The following is an 18,921-nucleotide window of genomic DNA, read 5'->3' on the forward strand; positions in this document are numbered from 1 at the left end:
AACGAGACAACCCACTTCGTGAAGAGTTTAGCATGGCACGTACCACACCGTAAGAGCGCGACAGATGGTAATGACTGTTTCTACTTGGACCCCGAACAACACAGCGGTGGCGGTCCTGATAGAGGCAGTCCCAGCAGTCGTGACAGAGTAAACTGCAAGGCTGGCTTTTCTTGCCATCAGTGTGTCTCCCTGCTGCCATGACCCCGATGCTTCAAACATGCCAATTTCTGCTCAAACAATGGATCTGCTCCAATTTTGTTGAAAAAAGAAACCATCCAATTTGAAATGCTTGCTCTATCTTTCCAATTTTATTTTGTAGAATTTTATTACAGGGGAAACAAATACGTTATTAGGTTCACTAAAATCATGCTAAGTGAAAGAAGCCAGGTACAAAAGATCACATATTATAGGATTCTATCTATAAAATTTCCAGAAAGGACAAATCCACAGAGATAGAAATTAGAGTAGCGGTTGCCTGAGGCCCCGGGGTCGGGGTGGGGGGATGGTGGTGATGGAAATGTTCTCAATTGGATTGTTGGTGGTGATTCCACAACTCTGTAAATTAACTGAAAATCATTGCATTATACACTTTAAAAGAGTGAATTTTATGGTATGTAAATTATACTTCAATAAAGCTGTTAAAAAAAATTAGTGTTTTCCTCTTATTCAACAAGACTTAAAAACAAACGTTCTGAGCATCTGACAATTGCCCGAGAGTGCAGGGTACCAAGGGGAACACTATAAGTGTCACGGAACAGGCAAAAAGCAAAGGTAGTAATATATATCTCAATAGTTTTGATTATACATGGAAAAGCTTATTGATAAAAAGAAAAAAACCCCAAAAAACAAGCGTCCCTATGTTTGAAACCACTGTGGATCTTTCCCACGCTTGTGTCAATCTTTGTAGGAAATGTGCCCAGGACTCGAGGAACTCTGCTCTAGATTCAGTGGGGAAAACAAACATTGGCCAATTAGAAGAAAAATGTGTGTTTCTCAATTCTGTAGTTAACTCTGTTTTGTTTGCAGAAGTAGGAGGCCGATCATTTAGCGCAAAGTTACATGGAACATTTTTTCCTTGTTAAAAGACCTACTTGGGACAGGGAAACTCTGGACTAGAAAGAAGGGGGGGGCACACACAGGAGGTAGTAATGTCTTCTCCCCAATGAAACAGATGGCAGAATCAAGGGTAAGGAGAAAGGAGGTAAGAAACGGAGGTGCACAGGGGCTTCAGGAGGAGAGAAGTGGTGCGAAGAAGCCAAAGGACGGAACGTGATCAGTAGCCGCAGGCACTAGGGACAGACGGGCCTGGGAGACGGGATGGGATTGTGGAGAAGGAAGGGAGGTACACATGGGGTGTGTTCTGCTCAGTGGTTGGTGGGCGAGTCCTGCATGGGACCCTCAACAGACTTCAGAATTCATGAGAGACTGAGCCAACTAATCTCCACAAAATGATCAGGAAACCAGCCTGTTGTATTTTAAACATCGCCCTCGATTCTTCCTTCTAGGGGAGATTATTTACTTCACTAGACCCCCCTGCAGAGTTCTTTGTCTCTCTGGGTCAATGCATCCCCTTTGCACCAGAGTGTAACAGAAAGCCCACCACTGAGAAACTTAAGAAGCCAGCAGGTATACAATAATACCCATTTGTTCCTGCTTGACACAACGGTGACCCACTTAGTCTAAAAATTGCTACTGACAAAGTGTATGACTGCTCAACACATAACAATCACTTAATTTTATTTCTTTTAAAGATTTTATTTATTAATTTAGAGAGAGAGAGAGAGGCAGAGAGAGAATCCCAAGCAGACTCCATGCTGAGTGCGGAGCCCGATACAGGCCTCGCTCTCACAACCCTCAGATCATGACCTGAGCTGAAAACAAGAGTCAGATTCTTAACCGACTGAGCCACTCAGGTGCCCCGACACAAACGATTATTTTAGTTTCACAAGACCTCAGAGGCAAATGTGCTTTACAAAGTGGGTAGCGGCAAACAATAGTGGGGTGAGCTTACTGAAGACACCATCATAAAACACCGTGGCTACGCCCTAAGCGGATGGAATCCCTTTTTAACCAAAGCACTGAACGTAGTATTACCTATCCCTCTGGGCAGGAAAAAAAAAAAATTCTGTTTAATAGGACGTCTTTAATAAAGGAAACATTTCCCTGTGCCTCCAAACGCACAGTCCGAGGTTTCCGACGATGATTTTCAACTGTCCCCTGCCCCTCGGTGTTGACCTCCGCCTCTGCAGCTTTGGTGTCCACTCCATCAAAATGATTTTCCACAGTTGTAACCCATTGCACCACATCATCACATTTTTTTGTATAGAACAGCAATCGCTACTTGAGTGGAATAATAGTTATTTATGCCTTGCCAGATACTTCTCGTAGCTGGCGTCTGATCTGTTTCCTACTGCACGGACCAGAGTTCTGCCGCCCTGAGAAGTTCTGATGATTAAGCCTGGGGTCTGCAAGCTTCTGCAGGCACAGCAATCAAGTCCAGGAACTTGGGTGGGGGGAATGATGTCTTTCTTTATTTCACTAACCTCTAACTGAAATCAGGCATTTCCTTCAATTACAAAATGGAGGCAACAAGTTACAAGCTATCTGTGACTGTCACCGAAAGAAATTACAGAAATTTTTATATCAAATAACAGCTAGTGCACAGATCGTGAGGAGCATTACTTCCCAACCGCTCACCTGCTGCCAGATCTTAAGAAACACGTGTTACCATCATCGCGATTAAAAATACTTTCATGACTTTTCTTATAACTGGGTTCCCTTGTAATCTTGTGTAGTTCCTGTATTTTAAAACATTTTGAGAAAGGGTCTCTTAAACTTCACTATATTGCTGTATACCTTTCATCCACGGCACAAAAAAAGGTGAAGAACCCCGGAATGCCGAATGTTCCGGTGGATATTTTGCGAAGCTCATTAAGGTTAGCTGTTAGGAGCCATAACCCTTCTCCATTACGTTTCAGCATAATGAAATATCGTTCCCCACATTCTTCGAGTGCTTTAAGTCTACAGGCTTTTACAATGCCCGAAAGGCAAAAAGGGGGCACAGGACACAAGTGTGCTAACCCGCAAAGTCCCTCTCAGACTTTTCCAAAGGACATGTTTTGACAGAACACGGAGGGCTCCACCTTAAATGCCTATATTCAGGGGTTCCCACCAGATGTGTCCCCGGGTCTCTTTTCTGCATGTGTGCACGAACGTGTGTTTTTTTTTTCCTTTGATTCCGTCCAGCCCCTAGAGTTCACGTTATCTAGTCTTCTTTTCTTACTGGTAACTAACATTTTTTTTTTATTAATAATGATTTTTTATTATATTATGTTAGTCACCATACAGTACATCCCCGGTTTTCGATGTAAGGCTCGATGATTCATTAGTTGTGTATAACACCCAGTGCACCATGCAATATGTGCCCTCCTTACTACCCATCACCGGTCTATCCCATTCCCCCACCCCCCTCCCCTCTGTAGCCCTCAGTTTGTTTCTCATAGTCCATAGTCTTTCATGTTTCATTCCCCCTTCTGATTACCCCCCCTTTCTTTATCCCTTTCTTCCCCTACTGATCATTCTAGTTCTTATGTTCCATAGATGAGAGAAATCATATGATAGTTGTCTTTCTCTGCTTGACTTATTTCACTAAGCATTATCTCCTCCAGTGCCGTCCATGTTGTAGCAAATGTTGAGAACTCATTCTTTCTGATTGCTGAGTAATATTCCATTGTATATATGGACCACAACTTCTTAATCCAGTCATCTGTTGCAGGGCATCTCGGCTCCTTCCACGATTTAGCTATTGTGGACATTGCTGCTATGAACATTGGGGTGCATATGGCCCTTCTCTTCACTACGTCTGTATCTTTGGGGTAAACACCCAGTAGTGCAATGGCTGGATCATAGGGTAGCTCAATTTTTAACTTTTTAAGGGACCTCCACACGGTTTTCCAGAGTGGCTGTACCAACTTGCATTCCCACCAACAATGTAGGAGGGATCCCCTTTCTCCACATCCTCTCCAACAATTGTTGTTTCTTGCCTTGTCTATTTTTGCCATTCTAACTGGCGTAAGGTGGTATCTCAGTGTGGTTTTGATTTGAATTTCCTTGATGGCTAATGATTTTGAACATTTTTTCATGTGTCTGTTAGCCATTTGTATGTCTTCATTGGAAAAGTGTCTGTTCATATCTTCTGCCCATTTTTTGATTTGTTTATTTGTTTCTCGTGTATTGAGTTTGAGAAGTTCTTTGTAGATCTTGGATACCAGTCCTTTATCTGTAGTGTCATTTGCAAATATATTCTCCCATTCCGTGGGCTGCCTCTTAGTTTTTCTGACTGTTTCCTTGGTTGTGCAGAAACTTTTAATCTTGATGAAGTCCCATAAATTCATTTTATCTTTTGTTTCTCTTGCCTTTGGGGATGTGTCATGAAAAAGGTTGCTTTGGCTGATGTCGTAGAGGTTGTTGCCTATGTTCTCCTCTAGAATTTTGATGGATTCCTGTCTCACATCGAGGTCTTTCATCCATTTGGAGTTTATTTTTGTGTATGGTGTGAGATAGTGGTCAAGTTTCATTCTTTTGCATGTAGCTGTCCAATTTTCCCAGCACCATTGATTGAAGAGACTGTCTTTTTCCCACCGGATGTTTTTTCCTGCTTTATCAAATATTAGTTGCCCAAAGAGCTGAGGGTCCATTTCTGGGCTCTCTATTCTGTTCCATTGGTCTATGTGTCTGTTTTTGTGCCAGTACCATGCTGTCTTTGTGATCACAGCTTTGTAGTACAGCTCGAAATCCGGCATTGTGATGCCCCCAGCTTTGTTTTTCCTTTTCAACAGTTCCTTGGAGATTCGGGGTCTTTTCTGGTTCCATACAAATTTAAGGACTATTTGTTCCAGTTCTTTGAAAAACGTTCTCGGTATTTTGATCGGGATAGCATTGAAAGTGTAGATTGCTCTGGGTAGCATGGACATTTTAACTATGTTAATTCTTCCTATCCATGAGCATGGAATATCTTTCCATCTTTTTATGTCTTCCTCAATGTCTTTTAAAAGTGATTTATAGTTTCTAGAATAAAGGTCCTTTACGTCTCTGGTTAAGTTAATTCCAAGGTAACGTATGGTTTTTGGTGCTATTGTAAATGGGATGGATTCCCTGATTTCTCTTTCTTCGTTCTCGTTATTCGTGTACAGAAATGCAACTGATTTCTGAGCATTGATTTTGTATCCCGCCACGTTACTGAATTGCTCTATAACTTCTAATAGTTTGGGAGTGGCTTCTTTTGGGTTTTCCATATAGAGTATCATGTCGTCTGCGAAGAGAGACATTTTGACTTCTTCTTTGCCGATTTGAATACCTTTGATCCCTTTTTGTTGTCTGATTGCTGTTGCAAGGACTTCTAGTACTATGTTGAATAATAGTGGCGAGAGTGGGCATCCTTGTCGTGTTCCTGATCTTAAGGGAAAGGCTTCCAGCTTTTCCCCATTGAGAATAATATTTGCAGTAGGCTTTTCATAGATGGCTTTTATGAGATTGAGAAATGTACCTTCTATTCCTACACTCTGAAGGGTTTTAATCAGGAAAGGATGCTGTATTTTGTCAAATGCTTTTTCGGCATCGATTGAGAGGATCATATGGTTCTTGAGTCTTTTGTTGATATGATGTATCACGCTGATTGATTTGCGAATATTGAACCACGCTTGCATCCCAGGTATGAATCCCACTTGATCGTGGTGGATAATCCTTTTAATGAACTGTTGGATTCTATTAGCAAGTATCTTGTTGAGGATTTTGGCGTCCATATTCATTAGGGAAATCGGTCTGTAATTCTCCTTTTTGAGGGGGTCTTTGCCTGGTTTGGGGATCAAGGTAATATTGGCCTCATAGAATGAGTTTGGTAGCTTTCCTTCTGTTTCTATTTTTTGAAATAGCTTTAGGAGAATAGGTATTATTTCTTCTTTGAATGTTTGGTAGAATTCCCCAGGAAAACCGTCCGGGCCTGGAGTTTTGTTATTTGGAAGGTTGTTTATCACTGACTCAATTTCTTCATAATTAATTGGCCTGTTTAAGAAATCAATTTCTTCCTTTTTCAATCTTGGTAGTTTATAGGTTTCCAGGAAGGATTCCATCTCTTCCAGATTGCTTAGTTTATTGGCATATAGCTGTTGATAAAAATTTCTAATAATCCTTCCAATTTCAATGGTGTTCGTCGTGACCTCTCCTTTTTCATTCATAATTTTAATAATCTGGGTCCTTTCTCTTTTCTTTTGGATAAGTCTTGCCAGTGGTCTGTCAATTTTATTGATTCTCTCCAAGAACCAGCTTCTAGTCCTGTTGATCTGCTCTACTGTACTTCTGGTTTCTGCTTGATTGATTTCAGCTCTAATTTTGGTCAACTGCTTCCTTGTGCGTGGATTAGGCCTGTCCCTCTGTTGCTGTTCCAGCTTCTTGAGGTGAGAATATAAAAACTGCATTTTAGATTTTTCTATTCTTTTGAGTGAGGCTTGGATGGCTATGTATTTCCCCCTTAGGACTGCCTTTGCAGTATCCCATAGGTTTTGGACTGTTGTATTTTCATTCTCATTGGTCTCCATAAATTGTTTAATTTGATTTTTGATTTCCTGGTTTATCGAGTCATTCCTGAGCAGGATGGTTCTTAGTCTCCAAGTGTTTGAGTTTCTTCCAAATTTTTCCTTGTGGTTGAGTTCCAACTTCAGAGCGTTGTGGTCTGAGAATATGCAGGGGATAATTTCAATCTTTTGGTATCGGCTGAGACCTGTTTTGTGTCCCAGAACATGGTCTATTCTTGAAAATGTTCCATGGGCATTAGAATAGAATGAGTATTCTTTGGTTCTGGGGTGTAGTGTTCTATATATATCTAAGAGGTCCAACTCGTCGAGTATGGCATTCAAAGCCTTTGATTCTTTGCTTAGTTTTTGCCAGGGTGTTCTGTCTATTTCTGAGAGTGGAGTGTTGAGGTCCCCTACTATTAATGTATTTTTATCTATATGTCTCTTTATTCTGGTTAAGAGTTGGCTTGTGTATCTTGCTGCTCCCCTGTTGGGGGCATATATATTTATAATTGTCATAGCCACTTGTTGAATACTTCCTTTAAGAATAATATAGTGCCCTTCTGCATCTCTAACTATAGTCTGTAGTTTAAAATCCAGTTTATCTGATATGAGAATTGCTACCCCAGCTTTCTTTTGAGGTCCATTTGTGTGAAAGATGGTACTCCATCCCCTTACTCTCAGTCTGAATGCATCTTTGGGTTCGAAATGAGTCTCTTGTAGACAGCAAATGGATGGGTCATTTCTTTTTATCCAATCTGCAACCCTGTGGCGTTTTAAGGAAGAATTTAAACCATTAATATTAAGACTGAGTGCTGAGAGATATGCTTTTAATGATGCCATGTTGTCAGTAAAGTCTTTGTTTGTATTGGCTGTGACTTTCTGTTCTGTATCACTCTTGGGGCCTTTTTACTTTTATAGAACCCCCCGTAATACCTCCTGTAGGGCTGGTTTCGTGGTTACGAAATTGGCTAGTGACTGTCGATTCTGAAATGTCTTTATTTCTCCATCAATTCTGAATGACAGCCTTGCTGGATAAAGGATCCTTGGCTGCATGTTTTTCTCTGAAAGAGCTTTAAAAATGCTCCCCCAACCCTTTATCTCATTCCAGGTCTGTGTAGACAGGTCTGATGTAATTCTGATGCCTTTGCCTTGGTACGTGAGAAATTTCTTTGCCCTGGCCGCTTTCAATACTGTTTCCTTGGATCTCATATTTGCGAATTGCACTATGACGTGACGTGGTGTAGGTCTGTCATGGTTGAGCTTGGGAGGGGTCCTCTCTGCCTCTTGGACACGAATTTTTGTTTCCCTTGCTAGATTAGGGAAGTTTTCAGCTACAATTTGTTCAAATATCTCTTCTAGACCTCTGTTTTTCTCCACCCCCTCGGGGATGCCGATGATTCTAACATTGGATCGTTTCGTTGAGTCAGTAATCTCCCGTAGCCAACATTCGTGGGCGTGGATTTTTTTAAGACCATCTTCTATTTTTATTTTTTCCTCTATTAACCCATCCTCCAATTCACTAACCCTTTCCTCCGCTTCCGTGACCCTGGCCGTCAGAGCCTCTAGTTTTGCCTGCATTTGGCTCATAGAATTTTTAATTTCTGTCAAATTCGCTCTCATTTCCGCCCTTAGGGATTGTATATTCTCAGTAATATTTTCCTGAATACTTTTTTCAAGTCTACTCATTATCTTGACCATTGTTACTCTGAATTCCATTTCTGATAATTTGGTTACATCCATATCCGTTACTTCTGTGGCAGAGGCCACTGACTCACTGTCTTTTCTTTGCTGGGGGGGGGCTTCTCCTTCTTGTCATTCTGATGAAGAGAGGTTGCGGGGTTTCCAGAGCCCAAAATTATTGACTGGGTCCCAGGCCGTGCCCCTTGTTTTATAGGGATCTTAGAGATGTGGGCTTCTTCTTTAAAGATTTTATTTATTTACTTATCTGAGAGAGGGAGACAGACAGTCAGCAAGAACGAAACAGAAGCAGGGGAGTGAGAGAGGAAGAAGCAGGCTCCCAGCGGAGGAGCCCGATGAGGGACTCCTTTCTGGAAGGCTGGGATCACGCCCTAAGCCGAAGACAGGCGCTCAATGACGGCGCCACCCAGGCGCCTCCGGTTGTGGGCTTCTTGATTTTTCAGCCTGCCTTCTGTGTTCTGGGGGAGGGGCCTGCCGCACCGATACTCAGGCAACCCTGTTTGGGTAGAGTCTCCGTGTCCCCTGCGAGGGGGGATGGGGATGGGCACTCTCTGAGCCGGTATTTCCAGGCTTTTGTTCTCTGGCGGCTTTCCCTGGAGGCCGGCTATGCCTCTTCTGAGAGTCAGAGCAGCAGAGGCTGCATTGTCGCAGAACAGAGGGATTGCGGCCCGTTCTCCACTGATGTTCTGGCCACTTTAACTCTGTTACTGTTGGTGCTGCTCAACCCTGCAGCGTCCCGGGATGTGCGCACCAACTCCGCGACCCTGCCCTCACTTCCAGGGCCAGCGCGTCTCTGTCCTTTGTGTTTCTAATGCCGCCAGCCACCGGCCGCCCCGTCTCTGTCCTTTGTGTTTCTAATGCCGCCAGCCACCGGCCGCCCCGCGCGCTCCCGGGTCTCCCGGTCTCAGTCTATGCCCGGTGAGCACACCTCGATTCCGGAGTTTCGTGAGAAGCCTGGTGGTGCGCGCACCCGGTTCAGGGTCTCAGCCTGCTGTTCGCGGGTGCCGACCGCAAGTCCGCCCGCTCCCCCGTGCAGGTGGCCCGCCAGCCACCAGCCGCCCCGCGCGCACTCCGGGAGTTCCCGGTCTCAGTCTGGATCCCGTGAGCACACCGGGATTCCGGTGTTCCGGGAGATGCCTGGTGGCGCGCGCGTTCACGGCTCACCGGTCTCAGTCCACTCTCTCGCGGGTGCCCTCTGTGTGTCCGCCCGCTCCCCCGTGCAGGTGGCTGCCGCTTCCCGGCGCCCAAACGCGGCGGCTCCCTCCCCCTTCCGTTTATCTTCCGATATCCGTGCACGGTTTACAGCTCCCCTCTTGGTACCTCAATACTCAGCGCTGGAGATGTTCATTTGTAGAGATCCAGATGCATCATCCTGCGTCTCAGGCTGATTCCGTGGTTATTTAGGCTGGTCTGGTACCTATCCAGCTCGACTCCGGTAACTAACATTTTTTAAAACATTGTTTTGGAAGATTTTATTTATTTATTTGAGAGAAAAACAGATTGCGCGCAAGTGAGAAAGTACAAGCAGGGGGAGCGGCAGAGGGAGAAGGAGAAGCAGACCCTCCGCTGAGCAGGGAGTCCTACCTGGGGCTCGATCCCAGGCGCCTGGGATCTTGACCTCAGCTGAAAGCAGACGGTTCACCGACTGAGCCACCCAGGCGCCCCCTGACTGGTAACCTTCTGACGGTGAGAAACTTGGCTTTCATGATCTAGGAGATTCACTTGTGCAGACCTCGTGCACATTTACAATAGTTTCAAAACTGCTGACCATCCCGCGGTGAGAAACAGATTTCTCCGCTGGAGCGTGGTGCTCGTATACAGTTCTTTTCATCTTCGGCCTTACGGTACCCAATGAAAACATTGTTTCTGCACCTTCTTCCTTCCCCACCCTCTTTGTGTGGGGATGCGATTCTCCTGTAATAATTCTGAGACCAATTCTAACGTGTGGGGTTTTCCCCCACACCAACAAGCAATTCTCCCACACCCGCCGGGTGTCCTACCATTCAACTCAATTCTGACCCTACTAGCTAGAGAGGGCGTTGGGTCCCACAGGTCAGGGGGCTCAGGCCCACAGGACGGCCCCCGGGCCACGTCACACATCAGTGGTAGGCCCAGGCTGTCCCCCAGGCTTCAGACCCATGGGCTATAGACTGCGGGTTCCTAGTTCCTGCTCCTCGGGGGTAGCCTTGTTTAGTCTTCTAGAACGGCTCGCCGAACTGAGAGGAACATTTTACTTACTGGATTACTGGTTTATGATCAAAGGATAGAACTCAGGAACAGCCACACAAAGAGAAGCACAGGGCAAGGCTGGGGGCACCCCTCTCCCAGCACCTCCCTGTGCTCACCCACCTCGAAGCTCTGGGAACCTTGTCCTAGTGGGTTTTGATGGAGGCCTCAGTATGTAGCCAGATTGATTAAATCATTGGCCAGTGGCGACTAATTCAACCTTCAGCCCCTCTTCCCTTTCCGGAGGCTGGGGGGGGTCAAACTGAAAGGTCCAACCCTCTGATCATGAGATTGGCTCCCAGCACCCAGCCCCCACCTAGCTGCAGTCCAGAAGTCACCTTATTTATTTATTTATTTTTAAAGATTTTATTTATTTAACAGAGAGGACAGCCAGCGAGAGAGGGAACACAAGCAGGGGGAGTGGGAGAGGAAGAAGCAGGCTCATAGCAGAGGAGCCCGACGTGGGGCTCGATCCCAGAACACCAGGATCACGCCCCGAGCCGAAGCCAGACGCTTAACGACTGCGCCACCCAGGCGCCCCCAGAAGTCACCTTATTAACATCAACTCAAGTGCACTGGAAGGGGGTCTGGTATGAACAAGGTCCCCATTTCACCTTCAAGGCTCAGAGGATTTCAGGAACTACAAACAAGAGACCAAATATTTTGGGGTGCCTGGGTGGCTCAGTTGGTTAAGCGTCTGCCTTTGGCTCAGGTCATGATCCCGGGGTCCTGGGATCAAGCCCTGTGTTGGGCTCCCTGCTCAGCGGGGAGCCTGCTTCTCCCTGTCCCCTCTGCTCTATCTCTCTCTACCTCTCTCTGGGCCCCGCCCCTCCCCTCTTTGCAGGATCCCCGCCCATCCCTTTTGTCCACTCCTATTCTTCCATTTTTCCCTGCTCAAATTCTTTGCATGTTAATCATCCTCCAACATCATCCACCTTGAGGACCACCCTCTCTCCTCCCCTGTACAGCCAGACACTCCTGAAGCCATGCCTTCCCTGCCCTCTGTGCCTCCTGAGTGCCCCCGCCCCTCAGCAGCACCCCTCCCCGTAGGGTCTCCACTAACATCTCCCTGCATTTCGGGCTCCAACTTGCTTGCTCTCTGCAGATTCAGTTCAGGTGGCCACACCTTCCTCCTTCCAAATGCTCTCTTCTCGTTTTCACCCTGTTCTCTCGGGCCAGTCTTTTCGTCTCCCGCTCTAGCTTCGCTCCCACCACCTGACCCTCAAGTGTTGCGGATGTTTGATGAAGACTGTTACCCTAAAACAAATGTGAGTCAGCTCCTCTGAGTCTCTCTAACGAGGCCCTTGGTCCACTTAGTCCAGTTTTGGCAAGAATCAGTTTAATGAAAACGCCTACCCTTGGTATCGGATCACTTTGGCCTGCCTCCAGCAAGAATGCTGGTGAGTGTGAATCTAGCAAGTGTTGGTGAGGGAGAACTTTTTTCCTACTCTTCAGGGTCCTTCTAGCTGGACTAAGAATCGAGAAGAGACAGATTAACAGGAGAAAATAAAATTTAACGGCGCAGGCACAGGGAATCCACACAGACATGGAAACTGCACAGACAGGCAACATGATGCTTCTATGAGCTAAGGAGGGGGTAGGTGGCTGAGGGTACAAAGGGAGAAGACCATTAGCAGGAAGGTGAAAGATGTTTAGAAAACAAAAGATATCCTCTGTGTGTGTGTGTGTGTGTGTGTGTGTGTGTGTGTGTGTGCGCGCGTGAGCTCTACAACCAATGTGGGACTCGAGCTCATGACCCCAAGACCAAGAGTCACATGCTCCACCAACAGAGCCAGCCATGCACCCCCAAAGGTTACCCTATTATGCAGGTAAATTTCTTGGGTAAAGAGAAATCTCTGTTAATAGCTCTCTTCCTGGTATAAGCAGGCAGGTGAGGGGGAGATACAGAGCTTTTCCCGAACCTGCCGGGTTTTGGTTGCTTTTAACTCACAATAATGCTCATGCCAAAGTGGCCCGTCTTGGGGTGGCCTGCCCCCCCCCCAAGAATCCCGCTTAGCCCTGATGTTTCTTCTTAGTGATTTTTCTGTCCACTGACTCCCACCCGACTTGTTGACTATGAATTTCCATTTGTCCTTGTTGTATTTCGAATTGAACTTCATCTTACCTCCCTGCTGCAAAATCCCAATGCAGCAGTCCCTTCTTGAATAAAGTCTTCCTTATCATCTTTAACAAGGGTCATGAATTGGGCCAAGGCTAAGGCCCAAGAATTCCACTTGAGTTCATACACATGACTATACGTTTACAAGCGACGCAGTGAGACTGTATAAAGGGGAAAAATTAAAAATCCAATTATCTGTCAACAAAGGAATGCGTAAGTTGTGGTATACTGATCTGAAGAGAAGAATTTGCCACTGCAAAAATACGTCTCTTTGACATAAGGATTTTCTTTCTTTTTTTTTTTTTATAATGATTTTTTATTATATTATGTTAGTCACCATACAGTACATCCCCGGTTTTCGATGTAAGGCTCGATGATTCATTAGTTGTGTATAACACCCAGTGCACCATGCAATATGTGCCCTCCTTACTACCCATCACCGGTCTATCCCATTCCCCCACCCCCCTCCCCTCTGTAGCCCTCAGTTTGTTTCTCATAGTCCATAGTCTCTCATGCTTCATTCCCCCTTCTGATTACCCCCCCTTTCTTTATCCCTTTCTTCCCCTACTGATCATTCTAGTTCTTATGTTCCATAGATGAGAGAAATCATATGATAGTTGTCTTTCTCTGCTTGACTTATTTCACTAAGCATTATCTCCTCCAGTGCCGTCCATGTTGTAGCAAATGTTGAGAACTCATTCTTTCTGATTGCTGAGTAATATTCCATTGTATATATGGACCACAACTTCGACATAAGGATTTTCTTGAGCTGGTTCTTTCTTCCTTTCTTTCTTTCCTTTTTTTTTTTTTTTTAAGATTCTATTCATTTATTTGACAGAGAGAGACAGCAAGAGAGGGAACACAAGCAAGGGGAGTGTGAGAGGAAGAAGCAGGGAGCCCGATGTGGGGCTCGATCCCAGGACCCTGGGATCATGACCTGAGCTGAAGGCAGATGCTTAACGGCTGAGCCACCCAGGTGCCCCTATTTATTTATTTCTTAAAAGATGTTATTTATTTGACAGAGAGCGAGCGAGAGAGGGAGAAGCAGGCTTTCCCACTGAGCAAGCAGCCCGATGGGGGCTTGATCCCAGGACCTTGGGATCATGACCGGAGTGGAGGGCAGACGCTTCATCGACTGAGCCACCCAGGCTCCCCTTGAGCTGATTATTTTTAAGAAAGGACAGACAGATAAGCTCTGAAAACTGAGAAGACGTCGCCCTTTTGTAGGAGACAGTGATCTATACATAGAAATCTCCCCGTGTAAGGGTGTCCTCCTCTCTGTGCCAGGAAGAGATGACTAAATTCCTAGAAACTTATCAATGGAAAAGTCAAGGACTTAAATCTGCATAACCACCTCACCCTTCTTTACTGTGTTTTTCCTGGCAGTCTCCCATAACTGCACCTCCCTCCCTGTGCCACGCCCCCCACTCCCCATTTTGTATTTAGCTGGTAGCAGTATTTAAGGGGATGGTGGCTTGGGCCATTTCAGAATCACTCTGTTTTCCTAGGTTTCTCCCATTTATACAGAAGGTACACAAGTTATTAAATTTCTGTTTGTATATCTCCCCGTTAATCTGTCTTTTATTACAGAGGGATCTCAGCCAAGAACCTAGGAGGGTAGAGTGCAAAATATTTTTTCCGCCCCTATAATTCAACAGAATATTTTACAGCCGTTAAAGTGAACTAGGGAACTACATATATCAACATGGATACATCTTGAAAATATAATATTGAGTTAAAAAAGCAATTTGCAAAAGGATTTGTTTGGGATGATAGCATTTAGGTAACACCTTAAAAACACACTGAATGATAGTATATATTCTTATGGAGACACATAGATGCTAAAAGTTTAAAAACACGAACAAGAAGCATACACATCAGCGTCAGGATTATGGTTCCCTCTGCGGAAGAAGTGGAAGTTATGGGGTTTGTGTAAAGTGTTTTCTTTTCTTTTTTTAAGATTTTCTTTTTTTTTATTTGACACACAGAGAGAGCACATGCAGGCAGACGGAGAAGCAGGCTTTCCCACTGAGCAGGGAGCCCGATGTGGGGCTCGATCCCAGAACTCTGGGATCATGACCTGAGCCGAAGGCAGACTCTTCAACTGGGCCACCCGGGTGCCCCAAGTGTTTTATTTCTTAAAAACAAAATGAAACCACTCCAAACTGTAGCAAAAGTGAGTTGTGGGTATATGGCTGCGAGTCATATTGTTTCCTGTACTTTCATGTATATTAGAAATATTTTCTAATAATATTTAATGTTTTGGCTTTTTAAAAGCTGTGTAATTGCCTGAACCATGTATGCTCTGGATTTTCGAGGCAGGCTTGCCTTTACAAAGCTAGCTGTGGGTTTTAGATAAGGTGCTCGGCATCTTACCACAGAACAACGTGGATTTCTTAAGAACCTAACTGTCAAATATAGTTACACGTAATTAAACTAAAGAAAATGGTTTATTCTGGGAACATTTACCAACTCTATTAGGGTCTTGGAAACAAGTCCCCTGAGATTTAAATCAGGAGTTGCCACTCTTGGTTACATACCCAGATCACTTGGGGGAGCTTACAGCAAAATAGGGAGTACAGCCCTACCAATTAAGACTCTGATTCAAAAGACTCAAGATGAAGCCTGGGCTTCTGCTATTTCTAAAAAGCTTCCCCAGATGATTCTAATGTGTAGCCCAGGCTCGAATCTGGCTTACATGCATGACTTAGAGAGTAAAAACTCAACCCCTCTTAGAGCAAACTTCGAAAAGCTAAACCATTCACTTGTCTATAGTAAAGATGTATGAATGTGCCTCCCTGCTCTCCGCCCTTCTCCCGCCCTACCCCGAAAGTGTCTGGCTTTAAATTTCCTTTGCGTTAAACAAGTAACAAGGTTCAAAGAAACTATGCCCCCACCAAAGCTGCTGCCCCATCCCCATCTAGCCCACTTCTCAACCTCCCCCACAGGTGACCACTTTGATTAGCTTATGTATCTTTCTAGTATTATCTTTATATACAAATCTAAGCAAACAGGAATAGACTTCCTTATTTTCCTCCCTGTGCTTTCTAAAAGGTAGTATACTATGTGCCATTCTGTGCCTTTTATTCATGTGGCAATATATTCTGGAGATGTTTCTACCTTACGACCTGGAGAGTATCTTCATTTCCCTTTTCTTATAGTTGTAAAATAGGCCATTGTGCACAAGAGAACTTTTGGGTTTTTTTAAACCAGGCTGCTTTAAGGGGCCAAAGAAATTAATCAAAGGGCAGGGATGGGAAAGGTGCAACCGAAATTTCTTTTATTATTGTAAATAATGCTGCAACAAGGGGGACCTCAGTGTCACTGTGTCAATCCCCGTCTCGACTGTGGACAAGGTTACACAAACCTACAGGCGATGAAACACTACAGATCTATACATACATAGTTATACACCATAGACCTACACATATGGTGCATTCCTTAGAAAGAAAACTTCCTCTACCCGCAGGAAGGGTGGGGGTGCAGCCAGGAACTGACAATACACAGATGAACAGGAGAAAAGACAGTTTCTTTATCCACAATCTATTTTTGAGACACTTCAGTTTAGATAGCATTTCTTGTGGCTGCAGATTGCTCACATGTTTTGCAGTTCAGAATAATTTTTGTACCACTCAGGGGGGCTAATTCCTCCAGCCTGCAATACCAATTTCCTGGTTCTGGTAACGGTGATATTAAGATGTAACCATGAATGGGGGAATCTAGTTACGACTTCGGGTGAATCTAGTTACGAATTTCAAAATAAGTTTCTAAAAATGAAAAAAACTGCTACGAGTGACCTCTGACCTACATTATTTGACACCTGTGTACTCTATCTGTGGCACAAACTGGGAGTGGGAATTCTACTGTAGCGAGTAAAAACTGAATTCAACATTCGGCTAAGTTTTCCCAAATTGTCCTTGGCAGCAGTGAAACCACACTCACCCCCACTAGTCAGTGTGTAAGGATGCCCACTTCCCTAGGGCCTGGCCAACACAGCACACTGGTCAACTTTTGGACTTCTGTGTCCATCTGACAGGCAAGCACTGTATCGCAAAGTGTTCTCATACTGGTATTTCTCCTGTGAGTTTGAGCGTCTTTTCATGTTTAAGAACCATTTATAGTTCTTTTTCTGTTTACTGTCTATTCATGTCTTTTGCCCATTTTCCTATTCAGTTGTTTTTTCTTCCCTGATTTCCAGGAGCACTACATAAGTTAAGGAAATCCTCTGGTGGAAGGGGTTGCAATTTTTTTAAAACTGGCTTGCCACTTGTCTTTTGACTTTGCCTATACAATACAAAACAGTGTTGTCATGCATTAGTCCGTGGTTTTTATGGTGCCAAAATTATTACTCTTTCTTTGGGTGATGACATCCAGCTTTTTAATGAGAATGACCTTCCTTAGTCTAAGATAATAAAGGGATCTGCCCATGCTTATTTTTAGTATTTTATATATTTAATTTTCTAATTTAATGTGCATTTTAATACTGGCTAATGACAACAGTTGCATGAACGGATGTCATTTTTTTCTAGGGTTTTTTTTTTTTTTTTTAAATAAGCTCTATGCCCAGTGTGGGGCTTGAACTCATGATCCTGAGATCAAGAGTGCCATGCTCTAGTGACTGAGCCAGCTGGGCGCCCCCTAAGTCCTTTGTGACTTACAAGTCCATAAAAATCATATAACGATTCTACAGCTAGACAGAGTGCTTACCCTTAGGGTAAACGGTTCTTGACAGTGTTTTTCACGTCCTTTGCACTGTTAAACGAAATTTAACTAAGAAAATTTGAAGCTCTAACTGGCTTTATTCAACGATTTGTGAATTGGGCAGCATTCCATCTAGCAAGCAGAGGAGAGCTCCACCGAGCTAAATAAAAGAAAAGTTTTCAAAGGCAGAGAAGGCATTTAAAAAAGAAGAAAGTAATTTGTTACCACGGAAGGCGCTGTTTAGGCAAGGCTGCCCTCGCCCCTAGGGAGAGCTGAAGGGGTCTCTCAGTACATTTCCTAGTTGGACCAGGAAATTCCAAGCTCAGCCCTTAAAGGTTACATTCCTGGGAGGCTGAAACTGCAGTTAGATCAAGTGTTAAGTCTTGGTCCCCTGCCTTGGGGCCCTTAACCTAAATAACACCATTTTGGGCCTCTGGTTTTCTCTTTCACAGCACTCATTCAACTTTACAGACCCAGGAAAGGTAAAATAATATTATTTTAGAATACAATTAAATATATGTAATACATAAAAGAAGGATCTTCTAACCATCAACAAACCAGAATCCCTCTCCCTCCGATACTACTGGAAGCTAAAAAAATATTTTAAAAGCAAATCAGCGCAGTGAGGTATGATCAGATTGGTTAAAATTTAAAAAGTCCTGGTGACAATGCCAACCGATGGTAAGAATGAGGCGAGAGTGGCTCTCACACGCCGCCACCGGGCACAGGAGACAACAGGACGAGCTGGAAACCTCAGCCGTTTCTGTACAACCGTGCGCGTCCCATGTGACCCAGCAACTGTGCTCTTGACTATTTACTCAGAGAAATGAGCCCCTCAAGTTCAAAGAAAAGCCCGCAGACAAATGTGCAGAGTGGCTTTATTTGTAAGAGCCGAGCCCTGGAAACAACCCGACTGCCTCTCGCAGGGGTGAATGGTGATGCACCCACGGTGTACTGCTCATGGTGGGGGGATCCACTTGGAACCCCAGGGTTGGCAGAAAAGTGGTCTTTAATCTGAAGACATTTGAGATTCAACAAACGCAGAAAAAAAAAAGCCTTCTCGGAGCTTCCCTGATCTGTCTAAAAGCAGTAAGTTTTGGGAAAGGAGGCTGCCAGAAATCCCTTCTTGGGGGAGTTTGGTGGAAAGAGCACCAACATCTGTCTAGACAAATATCATCACCAACTTTCTTATCTCCCACCTGTTCTCCTGAAAAAGCCATGCCTCTCCTAAAAGAACCCTCTTTGTTTTTCCCTTAGAATCCGTTTCTCCCCCTTCCCTTGTCCCTACTAAGGTGTACATAGCTTTTAACCTTCACCTTGGAAAGAGCCAGCTACTGCTTTTGCTGGCTACCCTACGCAGACGAAATAAACCTCTTCTTCGAGTTAATGGTTTTTGTCCGTCTAATTTCCAGACTCTAGCTTCTGACCCAAGAGACAGAGGAGAAGATTTTCCTCCTCTACAAGGGAATATTGCTCGGCAATAAAAGGAACAAACCACTGATTCAGGCAACAACTTGTTCGCGTCTCAGGAGAATTACGCTGAATGTAAAAGCCAGTCCCAAAGGTTACAGAGCTAGGATTTCATTTATCTAACATTCTTGAGAT

General features: G+C 44.5%; 1 protein-coding gene across 1 annotated transcript in view; it reads right to left on the reverse strand.

The window, feature by feature from the left end:
• Positions 1–18,921, reverse strand: part of ACADSB (acyl-CoA dehydrogenase short/branched chain) — a 43,925-nt gene that overhangs the window by 17,197 nt on the left and 7,807 nt on the right. The window lies entirely within an intron of this gene.

The sequence above is a fragment of the Ursus americanus genome, chromosome 6 (assembly GCF_024610735.1).
Source record: "Ursus americanus isolate L20-20 chromosome 6, mUrsAme1.1.p, whole genome shotgun sequence".
Taxonomy (NCBI): Eukaryota; Metazoa; Chordata; class Mammalia; order Carnivora; family Ursidae; genus Ursus; species Ursus americanus.